At 42.2% G+C, this 16,273-nt stretch overlaps 1 protein-coding gene across 7 annotated transcripts in view; it reads left to right on the top strand.

The window, feature by feature from the left end:
* Positions 1-747: 747 nt before the first annotated feature.
* SCML2 (Scm polycomb group protein like 2) overlaps positions 748-16,273 on the top strand; it is a 115,170-nt gene continuing 99,644 nt past the window's right edge. The window contains exon 1 of one of the 7 annotated variants that reach the window (XM_016943919.3): positions 748-890. The gene's annotated coding sequence lies outside the window, so the exon portion shown is untranslated. The remainder of the gene's footprint in view (positions 891-16,273) is intronic. The other 6 variants (XM_016943917.3, XM_016943915.3, XM_016943918.3 and 3 more) reach the window with 6 other exon arrangements.

Genomic DNA, 16,273 nt, shown 5'->3' with positions numbered 1-16,273 from the left:
TTCTGTTTGCTGTAATTTGTGCTGAGAGATTCACTGGTCGATTTAAAGCTATTTTTACGCCCCCTGCTTGGTGCGACCTCCACTTGCGCTATGGGCCTTGCCCGGTGGGAAAGGGAGCGTGCAGAAGGGACCCCAAAACGCACTCTCGGGGATGCTCCTGAGTCAGTAAGCAAGTGATTTACCCCTGCGGGTTCATCTAGTTCCCGTTAGCTCAACCCCTGGTTTAGAGGAAGAACGAAATCCAGAGAGTGAAGCTGGGAGGGGAATGCGTGGCAAAAACTCATGGAAAAAAAAAAAAAAGCAGTTTCAAGGACTATGCTGCAACCCGCCAAGCAGTGGCTTTCCTCAAGCTGCTGTAACCAGCTGCTTCTCCCTGCTCCTCGAACTTGCTTGAGTTCCGAGGGAAGCGCCTGCTTTTTGGGTGCGTGGCCAGGGTGGGTGGTGGCCAGGATTCGAAGGCGACAGTGAAGGGGAGCGAGTTCCCGGGATGGAACTTGACGTGGAACCCGGGGTCCCATCGAGGGGCTCCCCACGGCCTCGGGTGCCTGGGCTGCGACTGGTTTTTCATTTGGCGTAGGCGTGGGGGGTAGGAGGCAAAGTGCCAAGGGCTTTCCCGGGCTCACAGTGTCTCATGGTCCGCCACTGCCTGCGGTGGCGCTCGGCTTGACCCCGGCTCGGGCCCCGCACGCGGCGGCGGTCAAAGGGCGTGCTCGCGGCAACCGCAGGGCACGCGGGCCCGCCGCGCGGGGGGCGGGGCGGCAGTGGCGGTTGCGGGGCATGCGCGGCTCCGCGCGCGGCTTCTCAAACATGGCGGCGGCGGTGTGAAGCTTGGTGCCGGCTCGCGCGATCGGTGGGACAGAATTTCGTTGTTTTCACCGACGAGACTGGAGGTACGTGGTGATTCCGGGCCCCGTAAGGAATGGAGAGGCGGAGCTGTCTCCCGGACCCCGACCGTTGTCCGTGGGCGGGCGGGTAGAAGCCATCAGCGCGCGTCCCGTGCGAGGAACGCCCCCTTACGATCCCGCCGATGTCCCATCTCAGCTCGGCCTCGCGCTCGGGTCTCCAGCCCCCGGCGCCCTCCGCGGACGCCCCTCAGCCGCTCTCGCGCTTCCCCTCACGCCGCCCCGGGGCCTCTTCGCCGCCGCGGGGTTTGGGCGCCCGGCCGATAGCTTCCACCCGTCCCCTCGCCTGCAGCGCGGACAGCGCCCTCCGGCGCGTCCTCCCTGCCGTGGGTAGGGCCGGGCTGGGGCCTGGGGGGCATCACGGTGGGCGGCGGGGCGGAGGAGGGAGGTAGACTTTGCCTGGTCTGGGCTGAGAGAACTTTTGGAGTTTGGGAGGGAAACGTCGGCCCGGAAGGATGCGCCTGTGGCGGCGTGCGGGCGCAAATCCTGGTGCCAGGTGCGCGCCGCCGGGCTCCTGGCGGGGGCTGGGGGCGCCGGTGGCTCACCCTAGCGGTGCAGCGGGACCGGAGTGCGCGTCCCGTCCGGGGCTGGCGGGGAGGCGAGGGGGGGCTCTAAGCCTCCTGAGGGGCGGAGAGGCGGCCTCGCGGCCTGACCGAAAAAAAGTTGCTGCCGTCACTTAGAAACAGTCTCGAAATGGTTTCTTACCTTTCTCGCTTTTTCCACCTGTATCGTGCTTGCGCCCCATCCAAGTGTGAAGAGCCGGAGGGAGAATGGGTCTAGGCGAATTTGCTCGATTTTGCGCCTCAAGGTTGTACATAGATAGCTTCCTGGGCCGACTTGTAATTCGGCTCCCCCAACCCCCAAATGTTTGGGCAGCACAAGTATTTACTTACAGGCTCCCATTTGAGACTATTTATTTTTTAAAAAGAGGTTGTTAAACATTTGTCAAACATCACAAAGTGTGATTGCAACTTGAAATTTGCTTCTTGTTTGTAAATTAGGAGATTAACGTTTATGACTTACTTTAGGTCTTCTCTGGAAAGTTAATGGATCGATTAGTGGGGGTAAACTGAGGCAGGGAACGTGAATAACTTGCTTATGATCATATGATTTACAAAAGTATTGGAGATGGTTGTTTTTTTCCCTAAAACAGCTTCAGATGCTGCTACATTTTAATGCCCCCAGAGCTATTCATATTTCTGTTTTGAGGGAAAAGTATTTTAAGATGTACAACATTTATGGAGTACAGCTGCCTATGATGAGCAATTGTTTTATAACAATGGTTCATAAACGCATATTTAATTCTTTTCAATAACAGCGAGGGAAATGTTTTTCAATAATGACGATTTTGCCTTTCTTTTATTTTTCTTAATTACTCATTAAATAAAATATTTCCAATTACGAATGTGCTTTCAGGCTGTGTGTTTTTTTTTTTTCTATTTAATGGGAGGAATGCGAAAATAAGCTTTTGGAAATGAATCCAGTGGGATTTTTGAGAAAAGATTGAGTTTATGAGTATTCACCTGATGCCTTGTATTTAGCTTTATCTATAACCTTTAAAACAGTTTGATAGAATGTAAAGAAAAAACACCATTTAAACTGGCTTTGAAAGTTTTGAATGAACTTTATATATACATCATGCAGCCATATGAACTTCTTAAGGATGTATACTTGTTTACCCCAGAGAACCTGATTTGCTTTGGAATTGGTAGTTGGAAAAAAGATTACTGTAACTCTACTGCATTATATGTGCGGGTGCTTTAAAGTTGACAGTGTCATAACGTACAAAAATCTTTACAGTCAGTCTAAAAAAGGTGTATCAGTTTTTCTCATGAGGTGGTTGATCAGTCCTTTTGATTTATGATTCCATCAACACATCTTTATTAAGCACCTGTGCTGTCTTTACTATGGAGTTCAGTTTATTCAGAGCCCACTATGTGTGCTAATTTCAGGGTGTTTAAGGCTTTCCACTCATAGTTTATTCCTGAAAATTTCAGGGGGTTATAGCTAAAAAAATCAATACGAATGTAGAACAACTATTCCTTTCATTCAAAGGGCGAACTCGAGAAGTCAGTATTTTTGTCATAATTCTCCAAACAAAATTCTGAGTGTAACTGCAAACTATTTCCGACTTACGTGATATTAACTTTGTGATTTTTTGGTTAGGATTATATAAAGCTATATATTTTCATGAGATTATTTTCTGGTTCAAATAGATAACATACTGGTTAAGCTTGAGGGGAAAAATGAGTTGCTGGTATAAATGGAAATCAATATGTGCTCTGGAGATTGGGTATTTTTTAATACTAAGCAAGTTCTATTACTAAGTAGTTTAAGCTGTAATTAAGTTTTAACTGGTATTTTAAAGCACTTTGTTTTTTCAAAATATTGCAGAAATCTCTGAGCTCAGAAATAACAAATAAGGGTTATGATCCTCAGCTATAAGCCAGATGTGACTCTTATTTTCTTTTGGGCTTGTTCCTTTTTAGCTGCCTGCCTGTTCCTCCCAGATGCTTCCTATCACCCCTCTTCCTGCCCCTGTTCCCTTTGCTGTTGGTGTCTGTTTCCGCATCAGTGAAATGGTCAGGGTAATCCTTTGCTGCTTCACTGAGAAATAATTAATGATGGTAAAGTGCCTTGAAAAGGCTGAGTAAATACCAAGTCTTTTGAATTAACTTGATGTAGCCACTTGTTCCATTTAAGGAAGAGCCAAATCCCAATTTTAGTTTGAGCTCTTGGGGGTGGGAGAGAAAAGTTTCACTTGACTATTTTACTGCCTTTCTTTTGGGGTTAATAGCAATGACTTTTGTAACTCTAGTAACTGGAACACGGGTGGATACAGCAGTATCCTCTCCTGTTTGCCTTATTAGTCACCTCTAGTCTTTTTTTTTTTTTTTTTTTTTTGCCTGGTTATTCTGTCTGCCGTTTTTCTCCCTCTATTCTCATTCCACTTGTGAATGGAAATCGGAAGTCGTCTCTATTAGCTACCCTCTCGGAGTGGGGAGGGTAGGTCTCACTGTCTCCTCATAGTCATATTCCTGATTTTTAGGATATACAAGAACAAAGTGGGCTCTGCCAGCTATCAGCCTTAGAGCTATGAGCTGTGGTGCAAAGATTAGTCTGGCATTGCCAGAAGGTGTTTTGTAGTTTGCAGTGGGCAAATCAAGCATCCCTAATAATTTTAGAACCATTATTAATGTCTGAGAATTACTACATAATACCTTAGAATTTGAACTGATTGTTGATTCCAGGAACTAAAAACCTGGACATTTTGAAAATGGCAAATGTTGGTGATGTTTTTTTTTTTTTTTGAGATGGGCTCTCGCTGTGTTGCCCAGGCTGTAGTGCAGTGGTGTGATCTCAGCCCACTGCAGCTTCTGCTTCCTGCGTTCAAGCAATTTTCCCACCTCAGCCTCCTGAGTAGTTAGGATTACAGGGGTGTGCCACCATGCCCAGCTAATTTTTGCATTTTTAGTAGAGACAGGGTTTCACCTAGTTGGCCAGGTTGGTCTCAAAACTCCTGACCTCAGGTGATCCTCCTGCCTTGGCCTCCCAAAGTGCTGGGATTACAGGTGTGAGCCACCACGCCCGGCCGTGTTGGTAATATTGAAGGAAGAATTTATACCCTTCCCTGGCTTTGGGGCTTAATATTCAGGATCTCTTTGTCTTGGGGAAATAGATAAAAGAAACCACTGGCGTTTATCTTAGATTAAAATGGTATAATTTATACTATTATATAAATACTGGTATAATTTAGTGGTAAGTACATTTTTTAGACTCTAAGTACCTTAGGCTTTGGTTACCATTTATAAAAAGAGTTTGTGGTAGTTCTTTTTTTGATACGGAGTCTTGCTCTGTTACCCAGGCTGGAGTGCAGGTGCAATCTCGGCTCATTGCAACCTCTGCCTCCTGGCTTCAAGCAATTCTCCTGCCTTAGCCTTCCCAGTTGCTGGGACTACAGGCATGTACCGCCACACCCAGCTAATTTTTTTTTTTTTCCCGAGATGGAGTCTCGTTTTGTCACCCAGGCTGGAGTAGAGTGGCACGATCTCAGCTCACTGCAACCTCTGCCTCCCAGGTTCAAGTGATTCTCCTGCCTCAGCCTCCCAAGTAGCTGGGACTACAGGCGTGCGCCACCGAGCCCGGCTAATTTTTGTATTTTTAGTAGAGATGGGGTTTTACCATGTTGGCCAGGCTGGTCTCAAACTCCTGACCTCAGGTAATCCATCCACTTCTGCTGCCTCTCCAAGTGCTGGGATTACAGGCATGAGCCACCGAATCTGGCCTTTGTTTTTTTTTTTTTGTTTTTTTTTTTTGAGAGTCTTGCTCTGTCTGTTGCCCAGGCTGGAGTGCGGTGGTGTGATCTTGGCTCACTACAACCTCTGCCTCCTGGGTTCAAGCAATTCTTGTGCCTCAGCCCCTGAGTAGCTGGGATTACAGGCGTGCATCACCATGCCCACTAATTTTTGTATTTTTCATAATTTTTGTATTTTTAGTAGAGATGGGGTTTCACCATGTTGGCCAGGCTGTTCTCGAATTCCTGGCCTCAAGTGATCCTCCTGCCTTGGCTTCCTAAAGTTCTGGGATTACAGGCGTGAGCCACCTCGCCCTGCCAATGGTGGTTCTTAAAAATAACTTGAAAAAATTTTAGAAACTATCAAGATTTGAAATGTGTATGTGTTCTTTGGTTTTCATGAGAAAGGCAATTTTGTTTATTTTGTCATTATGTTGTCTATTTCTAAGGTTACCTTGGCAACCTTAGAAATAATACTGGGTTTTTTTTGTTTTTTTTTTTTGAGACGGAGTCTCGCTCTGTTGCCCAGGCTGTAGTGCAGTGGCACAATCCTGGCTCACTGCAACCCCCGCCTCTGAGGTTCAAGTGATTCTCCTGCCTCAGCCTCCTGAGGAGCTGGGATTACAGGCGTGTGCAACCATGCCCAGCTAATTTTTTAAAAAATAATTTTAGTAGGGACGGGATTTCACCATGTTGTTCAGGCTGGTCTCAAACTTCTGACCTCAAGTGATCCACCTGCCTTGGCCTCCCAAAGTGCTGGGATTACAGGCGTGAGCCACCACGCCCAGCCTGGAGAGGTGTTAACATAAGCAATGGAGATATCTTATTGTGTGAAAAGTGAAATATTTGAGGATCCTGTAGCAGCACCATCCTGTAAGATGGTGCTGTTCATCTTAATATCATGATCATTTGACCTAGACTACATGAATTCCTTATTTGAAGAGTTAAAACCTATAGAATAAGCTGTGAGTAAAGACCTGGGAAACTGAAGATAGCATTTGATTACCTACTACTTGTGACCTGTGTTTATGGCTATGGCTCTGCCTCTTCGTAAGTTTATAGGAGCAAATTGTTGTAAGAGGGGAAAGAGAGTGCCCACTTTTAGTGGTAACGTACTGTTGTAAACTTCAGAAGGGACAGATATATTACAATTCTAGGGCATACCTTGAAGATGCTTTCATTTCTCAGAGAAAAGTTTGTGGGGCTCTCTTTGGTTGTGTTTAGAATACACATTTGATTTTTCGCAACCTCTGTTTCTCATAAAGATTAATTGGTGGCAAATTATAGACAAACAGCTCCATTTGTTTGGTATGTACCTTATAGCCTTGACATAGTTTTTTAAGTGTATTGACAAAGTGCTTGTTTTTTTTGGTTAACATTTGGCCACTTTTCCTACCTTTCATCAGTTTTAGCTGGTTTAAGGTTTGATTATATATTTATTTTTAAATGCTGAATCAAATGTGTTTCTTCTTTTCAGTTCTCTTCCTCTTTGAATACATTTGGAAACATGTGCCCTTTGCTATGAACTGTTGCTTTTTTTTCTTTGGAAATATTTTTTAAAATGTTATTTGGAGTATTTTTCTCTTTAATGTTATTTGAAAAGCAGTATAGTCAGTATTAATTTTTAACTAACTTGATAGAGTTTCATAAATCTGTTCAAATGAAACACAGCATCTTTGGTCATTAAAAGAATTAATATATAGTAGGCAATAGTAAGTATATTTAGATATTGTTTGGTTTTAGATTACTTTAGAGACTCTGATTTGAGATTTTTTTTGTGTTGAAATTTGAGAAGTTGTAGAAATATTTGAATGGGTAATTTGCTGACACCTGCCTCGTGTTTGAGGTATTTTCAAGGATGTTTAGTTTTCTGGTTTCTTCAGATTGTGGTTTATTGCATGCTTTTCTGCAGTCTGTTGTCTAGTGGGGATTGTTGTTGTCATCATTTCCATTATTTCTTGTAGGGCCGGTGTTAGAAACCATAAATCTAGACTGCAGTGATAATAGGAACAGCCTGTAACCAGATCCAGTTCTTTTGTCAAAAAGTTGCACCATTAGCTGCCTGTAGTATATTGACATGCCCTGCCATTAACTCAAGTCCTTCACAAAAGTCAGTGGGTAGCAGGTCTTTGGGCACTTAGCCTGTAGCTGTGCTTTAAAACCTCAGGAATTTACAACTATAAACTGGGATTTTGGCAACCCTTGACTTATCTTTCGTTTATCTGTTTTCTGACATGACATACTTCTTCACTAAATACATAGCTTTCACATAAATCATTTTGAAATTGCAAGTGATTAACTTATAGGTTTTTTTGGGGTAACTTAAATTAGAAATTTTTGAAAATAGTTAAGCCTTCTTAGGTTTGTTTTGACACAGAAAAAGATTAATTACTAATTTGTTGGGGTGGACTCTTTACTAAAGCATAATTTAAAATTGCTCCTTTAGAAACCTTAATTTCCTCAAGAAGGCTTGATTTGATAAATTGTTGCTACCAAAAATGTTCTTTGATTTTTTTTTACAGATTTCAGAAATATGGAGATGAAAATGTTCTTTTTTTTTTTTTTTTTTTTGAGACGGAGTCTTGCTCTGTCGCCCAGGCTGGAGTGCAATGGCATGATCTCGGTTCACTGCAGCCTCTGCCTCCCAGGTTCAAGCAATTTTCATGCCTCAGCCACCCGGGTAGGTGAGATTATAGGCGTGTACCACCGCAGACGGGGTTTTGCCATGTTGGCCAGGCTGGTCTCGAACTTCAGACCTCAAGTGATCTGCCCACCTCGTATTCCCAGAGTGCGGGGATTACAGGCATGAGCCCCTGCGCCCGGCCTAAAAATGTTCTTTTTTTTTTTTTGAAATGGAATTTTACTCTTGTCACTCAGGCTGGGGTGCAATGGCACAATCTTGGCTCACTGCAACCTCCCCCTCCCAGATTCAAGCGATTCTCCTGCCTCAGCCTGCCAGGTAGCTGGGACTACAGGTGCCCGCCACCACACCCGGCTAATTTTTGTATTTTTGGTAGAGACGGGGTTTTACCATGTTGGCCAGTCTGGTCTCAAACTCTTGACCTCAGGTGATTCACCCGCCTCAGCCTCCCAAAGTGCTGGGATTACAGGCTTGAGCCACCGCACCCGGCTTGTTCTTTCTTAATATTGAATAGTCTTAATTCAGAGATAGAATTTTAGTTTTAAATGTAATTACAGTATTAGAATTTAGTGTTTTTCTGATTACTTTTATAACTATGTCAGAAAATGTGACATTTGATTATTTACTTGAGTGAATTGAATAGATACTTGTGGAATCTTAATGTGATGACTCATGTTCAATTCCACAAAATTATGTATGGTTATACAATGGAATATACACTTTTTCTATCCTGTATTAGGATAATCACTATTACCAGAAACAAAATCTTAGTTGAAAGAGAGAGCTTCTCTTGGTCAAAGAAAAAATACATAAGTACGGTGTATTTTAATTAAATCAGTATTTTTTTTTGCATTTAGGCATAAATGTGAAGTACTTCTTGAAACAAAATAATAAACTATTTACAAGTTAAAAACATAAAGGTGTTATTTTATGCAGTTAACTCAGACCTTCCCCTTCACAATAAAGGACAGCGTTTTTGTTTGTTCAAGTCTAAAAGTAGTGTCTTTATAACAAGATAGATTTTAAAAGGAAAAGAACCCTTTCTACCTGTGCTATTTAATTAATCTCTGGCAAATTGTGTATGTATAATAACTTCCATCACTTATTCCAACATTTTCTTTAAAACACCAGCAAACATATTTGTGAATCTCTCTTATCCTTGAAACTTCTTATACTATTGATAAACTCAAGGGGCTATGATGAAACATTTTTTTCAATAGATTATTTTGTGAATAGGGACTTGGCTTGTTGTTTCTTTTTTTGGTGAATATTGGTTTAAAGCACATGTTTTAGTTATACCTGTTATGTAGTTGGCATTTATAAACTGAATTCTATAATGGTAACTCATACGGAGCCTGACTTTTTGAGACCGTGAACATCCTAGAAAGAGATAAAGTTCAGAGTAAAAAAAAAAAAGGCCAATCAACTTCTGGGAAAGAGAGAGATATTGGAGGTGGGGGATTGTCTCAGATCTCACAGAATTTTCTCCTTGGCCCATTGACTTAGACTCGTGTGTAAATTAAGACAGCTGATTTGATATTGCAGGAAAGAACAGAGAACAACAATGACGGCCAAAAGAAAAATCTCGGCCGAGCGCCGTGGCTTACGTGAGCCTGTAATCCCGGCACTTTGGGAGGCTGAGGCAGGAGGATCATTTGAGCTCAGGAGTTTGAGACCAGTATGGGCAACTTAGTGAGCCATCGTCTCTACTAAAATTAAAAAAAAAAAAAAATTAGTTGCTGAGCTTGTTGGCACATGCCTATAGTCCCAGCTACTTTGTGTGTGTGTGTGTGTGTGTGTGTGTGTCGGGGGTAGGGGGTGTGCGGGGGGTGTGCTGAGGCAGGACAATCACTTAAGCCAGGAGGTCAGGCTGCAGTGAGCCCTGATTATGCCACTGAACTCCAGCCTGGGCAACAGAGTGAGACCCTGTCTCAAAACAAAGAATAAAAGAAAAATTTTATCAAAAAATTGTTTTAGGCCATGTGTGGTGGCTTACACCTCTAATTCCAGCACTTTGAGAGGCTGAGGCAAGAGGATTCATTGAGCCCAGGAGTTTGAGACCAGCCTGGGCAACATGGAAAAACTCTGTCACTACAAAAAATAAAAAATTAGCCAGGTATGGTGGTGTGTGCCTGTAGTCCCAGCTACTAGGGAGGGTGAGGTGGGAGGATCACCTGAGCCCGGGGAGGTTGAGGTTGCAGCGAGCTATGATCACTCCACTGCACTCCAGCCTGGGTGACAGAGAGACCCTGTTTCAAAAAAAAAAAAATTGTTTTTAAAAACCACAGTATTCTGGTTCTATATAGTTTGGATACAAGCAGCCTATAGCACAGCAGAGTTTACTCATTCAGCAAACATTTTGGGGACCCTAGTATGTGATAGACACTGTGCTCGTTATTCTGAAGGATATAAAGAACAACGAGATGTGATACTGCCCCCAGGAGCTTATTGTCTAGCACGGGAGAAAAGGCACTTACAGTTAAACACAACAAAGGCAGTTTTAGCACAATGGTTAAGCATTCACGAACCTAGATTCAAATCTAGCTGGGTGATCTTGGGCAGGTCTTTGAGCCTCAATATCCTTAACTTTCAAATGAACATTAATGGACAGTAATAACAGTATCTACTATGCAAGCTTGTAATAAGCTTTAGATAAGAAAAAATACATATATAAAAGCCTTAGGGTAGGGTACCAGGCATTCATTAATAGCAAGAGCTCAGTAAGTAACAGATCTGAGTAGTAGTATCACCACTGCCAACACCATTATCATTGAATCTCTGGGAACATAACTTTTGTTTTCTCCTGCCCTCATGGATCCGTTTTGTCTAGGGTATCTGGTATATTATAATATCTCCTTGTATTAGTCTGTTTTCACGCTGCCGATAAAGACATACCTGAAACTGGGCAATTTATAAGAAAAAGAGGTTTAATGGACTTACAGTTCTACCTAGCTAGGGAGGCCTCAATCATGGTGAAAGGCATGTCTTACAGGGCAGCAGAGGAGAGAATGAGAGCCAGGTGAAAGGCGTTTCTCTTTATAAAACCATCAGATCTCCTGAGACTTATTCACTACCATGAGAACAGTGTGGGAGAAACCACCCTCATGATTCATTTATCTCCCACCGGTTCCCTCCCACAACATGAGGGAATTATGAGAGCTACAATTGAAGATGAGATTTGGGTAGGGACACCAAACCATATCACTCCTTATTTCTCCCTTTCAAAGCACATACGGTGTATTGGAGCCTTGTCTTTTGGCATTTGACAAACCTCGATTTGAATCATTTTTCTTTCACTACCAGCTTCCTGATCTTGAGGAATCAAAATAACTTGGTAACTGATAAGACAGAAGAGGAGGGGAGTCAAAGATGACTTCTAATTCAGAAAGATTGAGGGTTTGTAATGCTTTTAAAATAAAATGCAGAGGAAGAGGATCTCATTTTGGATGGCAAGAATTTGGTTATTTATGTATTTATTATTTTATTATTATTATTTTTTAGAGACAGGGTCTCACTATGTTGCCCGGGCTGGTCTTGAACTTCTGGGCTCAAGCGATCCTCCTGCCTTGGCCTCCCAAAGTGCCAGCATTACGGGCATGAGCCACTGCACCTGGTCTTTTAAAAAAATTTTTATTTTTTAAGTTTCCCACGAGTCATAGGGAATGAGAGTTTGGTTTCGTATTTTTATTTTATTTTATTATTTTTTCTTTTCTTTTCTTTTCTTTTCTTTCTTTCTTTCTTTCTTTCTTTTTTTTTTTTTTTTTAATAGAGGCAGGGTTTCACTGTGTTGTTCAGGCTGGTCTCGAACTCCTGAGCTCAAGCAGTCCTCTCGCCTCAGCCTCCCATAGTGCTGGGATTACAGGTGTGATTGTAATCCGGCCCAGGTTTTTTTTTTCCTTTTCTTTTTCTTTTTCTTTTTTTTTTTGAGACAGAGTCTCGCTCTGTCGCCCAGGCTGGACTGCAGTGGCGCGATCTCTGCTCACTGCAACCTCCGCCTCCCGGGTACAAGCAGTTCTCCCTGCCTCAACCTCCTGAGTAGCTGGGATTACAGGCGCCCGCCACCACACCTGGCTAATTTTTGTATTTTTTAGTAGAGACGGGGTTTTGCCATGTTGGCCAGGATGGTCTTGATCTCCTGACCTCGTGATCCACCTGTGTTGGCCTCCCAAAATGCTGGATTACAGGCGTGAACCACTGCACCTGGCCGTATTTTATTGATTCTTATGTTCTCTCAGGTTGAAATTCTACAGTTGTATTCATTTTATAACATCTGACCAATGGCCTAAAGTTGAAACAGGCCTTGGGAAATCTCTCTCTCTCTCTTTTTTTTTCCCTAGTGAAATTGAACTGAACCTGGAACCTGGGATATTTCTTGCTGTCAGATTTGTTCAGTTCCTGTCCTTCTCAAAATGTTTACCCTTACTGAAGATCACTACTCTTCAGGTAGTGATCTTTAGAGACTCAAGGTGTAGCTTACCTTATCTTAAAAACAAAAAATAAAAAAAAAAGGGAGGTGGGGCACACCAAAGAAAAAAAATAAAAAATAAAAAAGAGAAAAGAAAAAGAAAAAAACTCTCCAAACAAAAAACCCCAGAAAGTAAACAAATAATGGAAAGGCCCTATAATCTTAGAATTATAGACCCATTAGTTTGTTAAATAGTACTTTAAAACTGTTTTTCTCAACAGATTGTAGAATTTTCTCCAGAATCAGATAAGAGTAATGGGAGTTTTAGGCTTAATAATTCCACTATTAATCACTGTTTACATTGTTTAATTGTGTTGAGAAAATGGTTTAAAACAAGACTTTTCAAAGCATTTGTTGATCTTTTATCAGCTCTTAATTCTGTAACAAGATACAATCTGCAAAACAAATGGTTGTGTAAAAGATTGCAGATTGTCCATACTTGTTCAGAGCTTCTAGATGCAACTGCTAGATTTAGTATAACTGTAGTCTTTTTTTTTTTTTTTTTTGAGATGGAGTCTTGCTCTGTTGCCCAGGCTGGAGTGCAGTGGCATGATCTTGGCTCACTACAACCTCCACCTCCTGGGTTCAAGCAATTCTCCTGCCTCAGCCTCCTGAGTAGCTGAGCTTACAGGCACTCACCACCATGCCTGGCTAAGTTTTGTATTTTTGGTAGAGATGGGGTTTCACCGTGTTGGCCAGGCTGGCCTTGAACTCCTGACCTCAGGTGATCTGCCCGCCTTGGTCTCCCAAAATGCTGGGATTACAGGCGTGAGCCACTGCGCCCGGCCCAACTGTAGTCTTTTGGTAAGTGAAATTTCAATGTCAGACACTATGAAATACTATTAACCTAACCTTTTTTTTTTTTTAAGGGTTACTTACATTTGAATGTTTTTTCACACAGTGGAATTGCTCCTAATATGCATTAAGTGAAGCAACTTCTACTCTTTATGTTGCCAAAAACAAAAACAAAAGCCTGAAGCTTTTAACTTTTTTTAAAACCAAAAATTTTTCTCCCATGTATCAAGGCAAGTTACTTGAGGGTCTTTTTTTGAGCCTTTCTTATAATGCTGAAGCAGGTTCAAAGTATGTTGAAAGCAAAGATAAGCTTTTTTGCAGTTTTCCTTGCAGACTACCACTGTGGAAATGTGTTTCTAAAAGAACTTCAGGCTTCTAATTTTTCCCAGAAAGAGCTGTGCTGTCTGCATCAATTGCCACCATATTTTTCTTTTTGAGACACTCTGAGGATTCAACTAAGAATCCGTTGATGCTATCCAGCATTTACCAATAGATTATAGTACTCTTCTCTTCCCTTTACATCTATAATCTCCATCCTTGTGACTGAAAGACAGGTGAGTTACAGTGTAATGCATTTTAAGAGGGACAATAGAACGTTTTATTTTTTCTCAAGTTATAGTCAAAGATAGTTTCTATTAAATTAGTCAATATTCTTTTACATCAGAATCTTCGCAGATTCTTCCTAGTATTCAGTCCTAGGGAAATGTTTGTCTTTTTTTTTTTCTGAATTTGTGTGTATATAACCCAAGTGTTTTCCTTTTTGCTTTTATCTACTAGGAAGCCCAGAGGGAATTACTAAATTTTTCCCAACTAACTAGTACATTTTTATTTTATTTTATTTTTTGCCATGAGCTGTGTTTTCATTATTCATGCAAATAATTTTCTATAATATCCCAGGGCAAACCAGAGAATTTGGCAGTCTGATTGGACCCATAGGGACCCTCAGGCTGGTGGTATCAGCACGGAGTGCCCAGGTTCACGGCACGGCTTGTGGCTTGTGTCCATCTTGTGGTGATTCTTCCTCCACATGACTACTGGGGTCTCGAAGATGACAGGGGTAGGGAATCCTCCAGGCTCTTAGGAAATTTCACCCGCTTCTTCTGCTCAATGGCCTCTTTGGTCAGCAGGGTGTTCTCCTGCATCTCTGTTTTCTTCAGCTTGGCCTTATTGAAGCTGGCGATTTCCCCTATGTCTGGTTTGTCTGCCATTTTCTTAAAACAATCCTAGTGGGCAAACCAAGGCTCTTGGCCTGGGGCTGGGGACCAGTGCTCCCTTCCGCATTCCCTGCCAGTGCCTCTCACCATGGCACTCCTGCTGGCAGCCCCAAGGCCTAGGTATTTGCTCTTATTAATTCGAACAAACAAATAAAACTTTACCCTAAGTGTATTTTTATATTGGGACTGCTAATCCTTTTTTAAAAACAACAAAGTATAAGATACAAAAATTATATAGGAAATGATGAAAAGTTTTGGTGATCAAACATTATCAAAAAGCAGTATTTGATAAATATAGTTATGAACTTAAAAATTATGCTGAGTCTAGTAAATAGATTTTCATCTGCCTTATTATCACATTTTATTTATTTATTTAATTTTTTTTTTTTTTTGAGATGGAGTCTTGCTCTGTCACCCAGGCTGGAGTGCAGTGGAATGATCTTGGCTCACTGCAGCCTCTGTCTCCTGGGTTCAAGCAATTCTCCTGCCTCAGCCTCCTGAGTAGCTGGGATTACAGGTGCCTGCCATCACGTCTGGCTAATTTTTGTATTTCTAGTAGAGATGGGGTTTCACCATGTTGGCCAGACTGGTCTTGAACTCCTGACCCCAAGTGATCTGCCCGCCGTGGCCTCCCAAAGTGCTGGGATTACAGGCGTGAGCCACCACATCCGGCCTTGTTTATCACATGTTAGATTGCAAAATAAGCAGTAACTTCTGTCCTGAGCGTCAATCTTAAGAATAGCGGAGATTTTCCTTAAGGAATGAACTTTTTACATTTTATGTATTATTTTTTGAGACAGGGTCTCTGTTGCGCAAGCTGGAGTGCAGTGGTGTGATCTCAGCTTACTGCAACCTCTGCCTCCCAGGCTCAAGCGATCCTCCCAACTTCCTGAGTAGCTGGGAGTGCAGGTGTGTGCCACCATGGCTTGCTAAGTTTTGTATTTTTTTGTAGAGATGGGTTTCACTGTGCTGCCCAGGCTGGTCTGGAACGCCTGAGCTCAAGCAGTCCTCCCACCTTGCCTCTCAGAGTGCTGGGATTACAGGTGTGAGCCACTGTGTCCAGCCTTTGGTATGAACTGGCATTTATTATTCATTGTACATTTCATTTTAGCTAAGAAATGTTGGCTTTATGAATTTATTATATAGAGAGAATTTCATTTGAAGATTATTGATATATGGAATTTGGTGGTATATATTTAAAAGTGGTTCAAATATATGTTGTATATGGGTTTACATATATGATTTTTTAAAATTTGAAGGGTGTACACCAGATGGTTAACAACAGGTATTGTTTGGTGGTGGAGTTATAGGTGATTCTTTCCCCCTTCTTTTTGCTTATCTGTGTTCTCATTTATTTATTTTCAATGATGATGAATGTGTAAAAAGAAAAAGAAAATTCTGGTTTCTAGGAGTCCACAAGGATGTTTTGGCTCATAAAGGGCCAAAAGCCACCTTCTCTTCTTTTTAATTTAATTTTTAGTTTTAGAGCTGGGGTCTCACTCTGTTGCCTAGGCTGGAGTGAAGTGGTGGTGTGATCATAACTCACTGCAGCCTTGAACTCATGGGCTCAAGTGATCCTCCCTCCTCAGCCTCCCAGGTAGCTGAGACTATAGGTGTGCTGCACCACGCCCGGCTAATTATTTTATTTTATTTTTCTGTAGTGATGGTGTCTTGCTGTGTTGTCCAGGCTGGTGCCAAATTTCTGGCCTCAAGTGATCCTCCTACTTTGACCTCCTAAAGTGCTGGGATTATGGCATGCACCATGGTGCCCGGCCCAAAAGCTATTTTCAATACTCACCTACCTTAAAGGAAATAATATATTAATGAATAATTACCTAAAAGTCATACAGCATGAGATGATGTCAAGTTTCCTTTGGCTTTAGCTAGAATGTATAACTTTTCCGATAATGCTGATTAGTAGATGACAGCTGCTTTCTTTGATAGTGATATGTCTGGTTGTTA

Source organism: Pan troglodytes, chromosome X, assembly GCF_028858775.2.
Source record: "Pan troglodytes isolate AG18354 chromosome X, NHGRI_mPanTro3-v2.0_pri, whole genome shotgun sequence".
NCBI classification, from domain to species: Eukaryota; Metazoa; Chordata; class Mammalia; order Primates; family Hominidae; genus Pan; species Pan troglodytes.
This window is presented reverse-complemented; position numbering and strand designations above follow the sequence as displayed.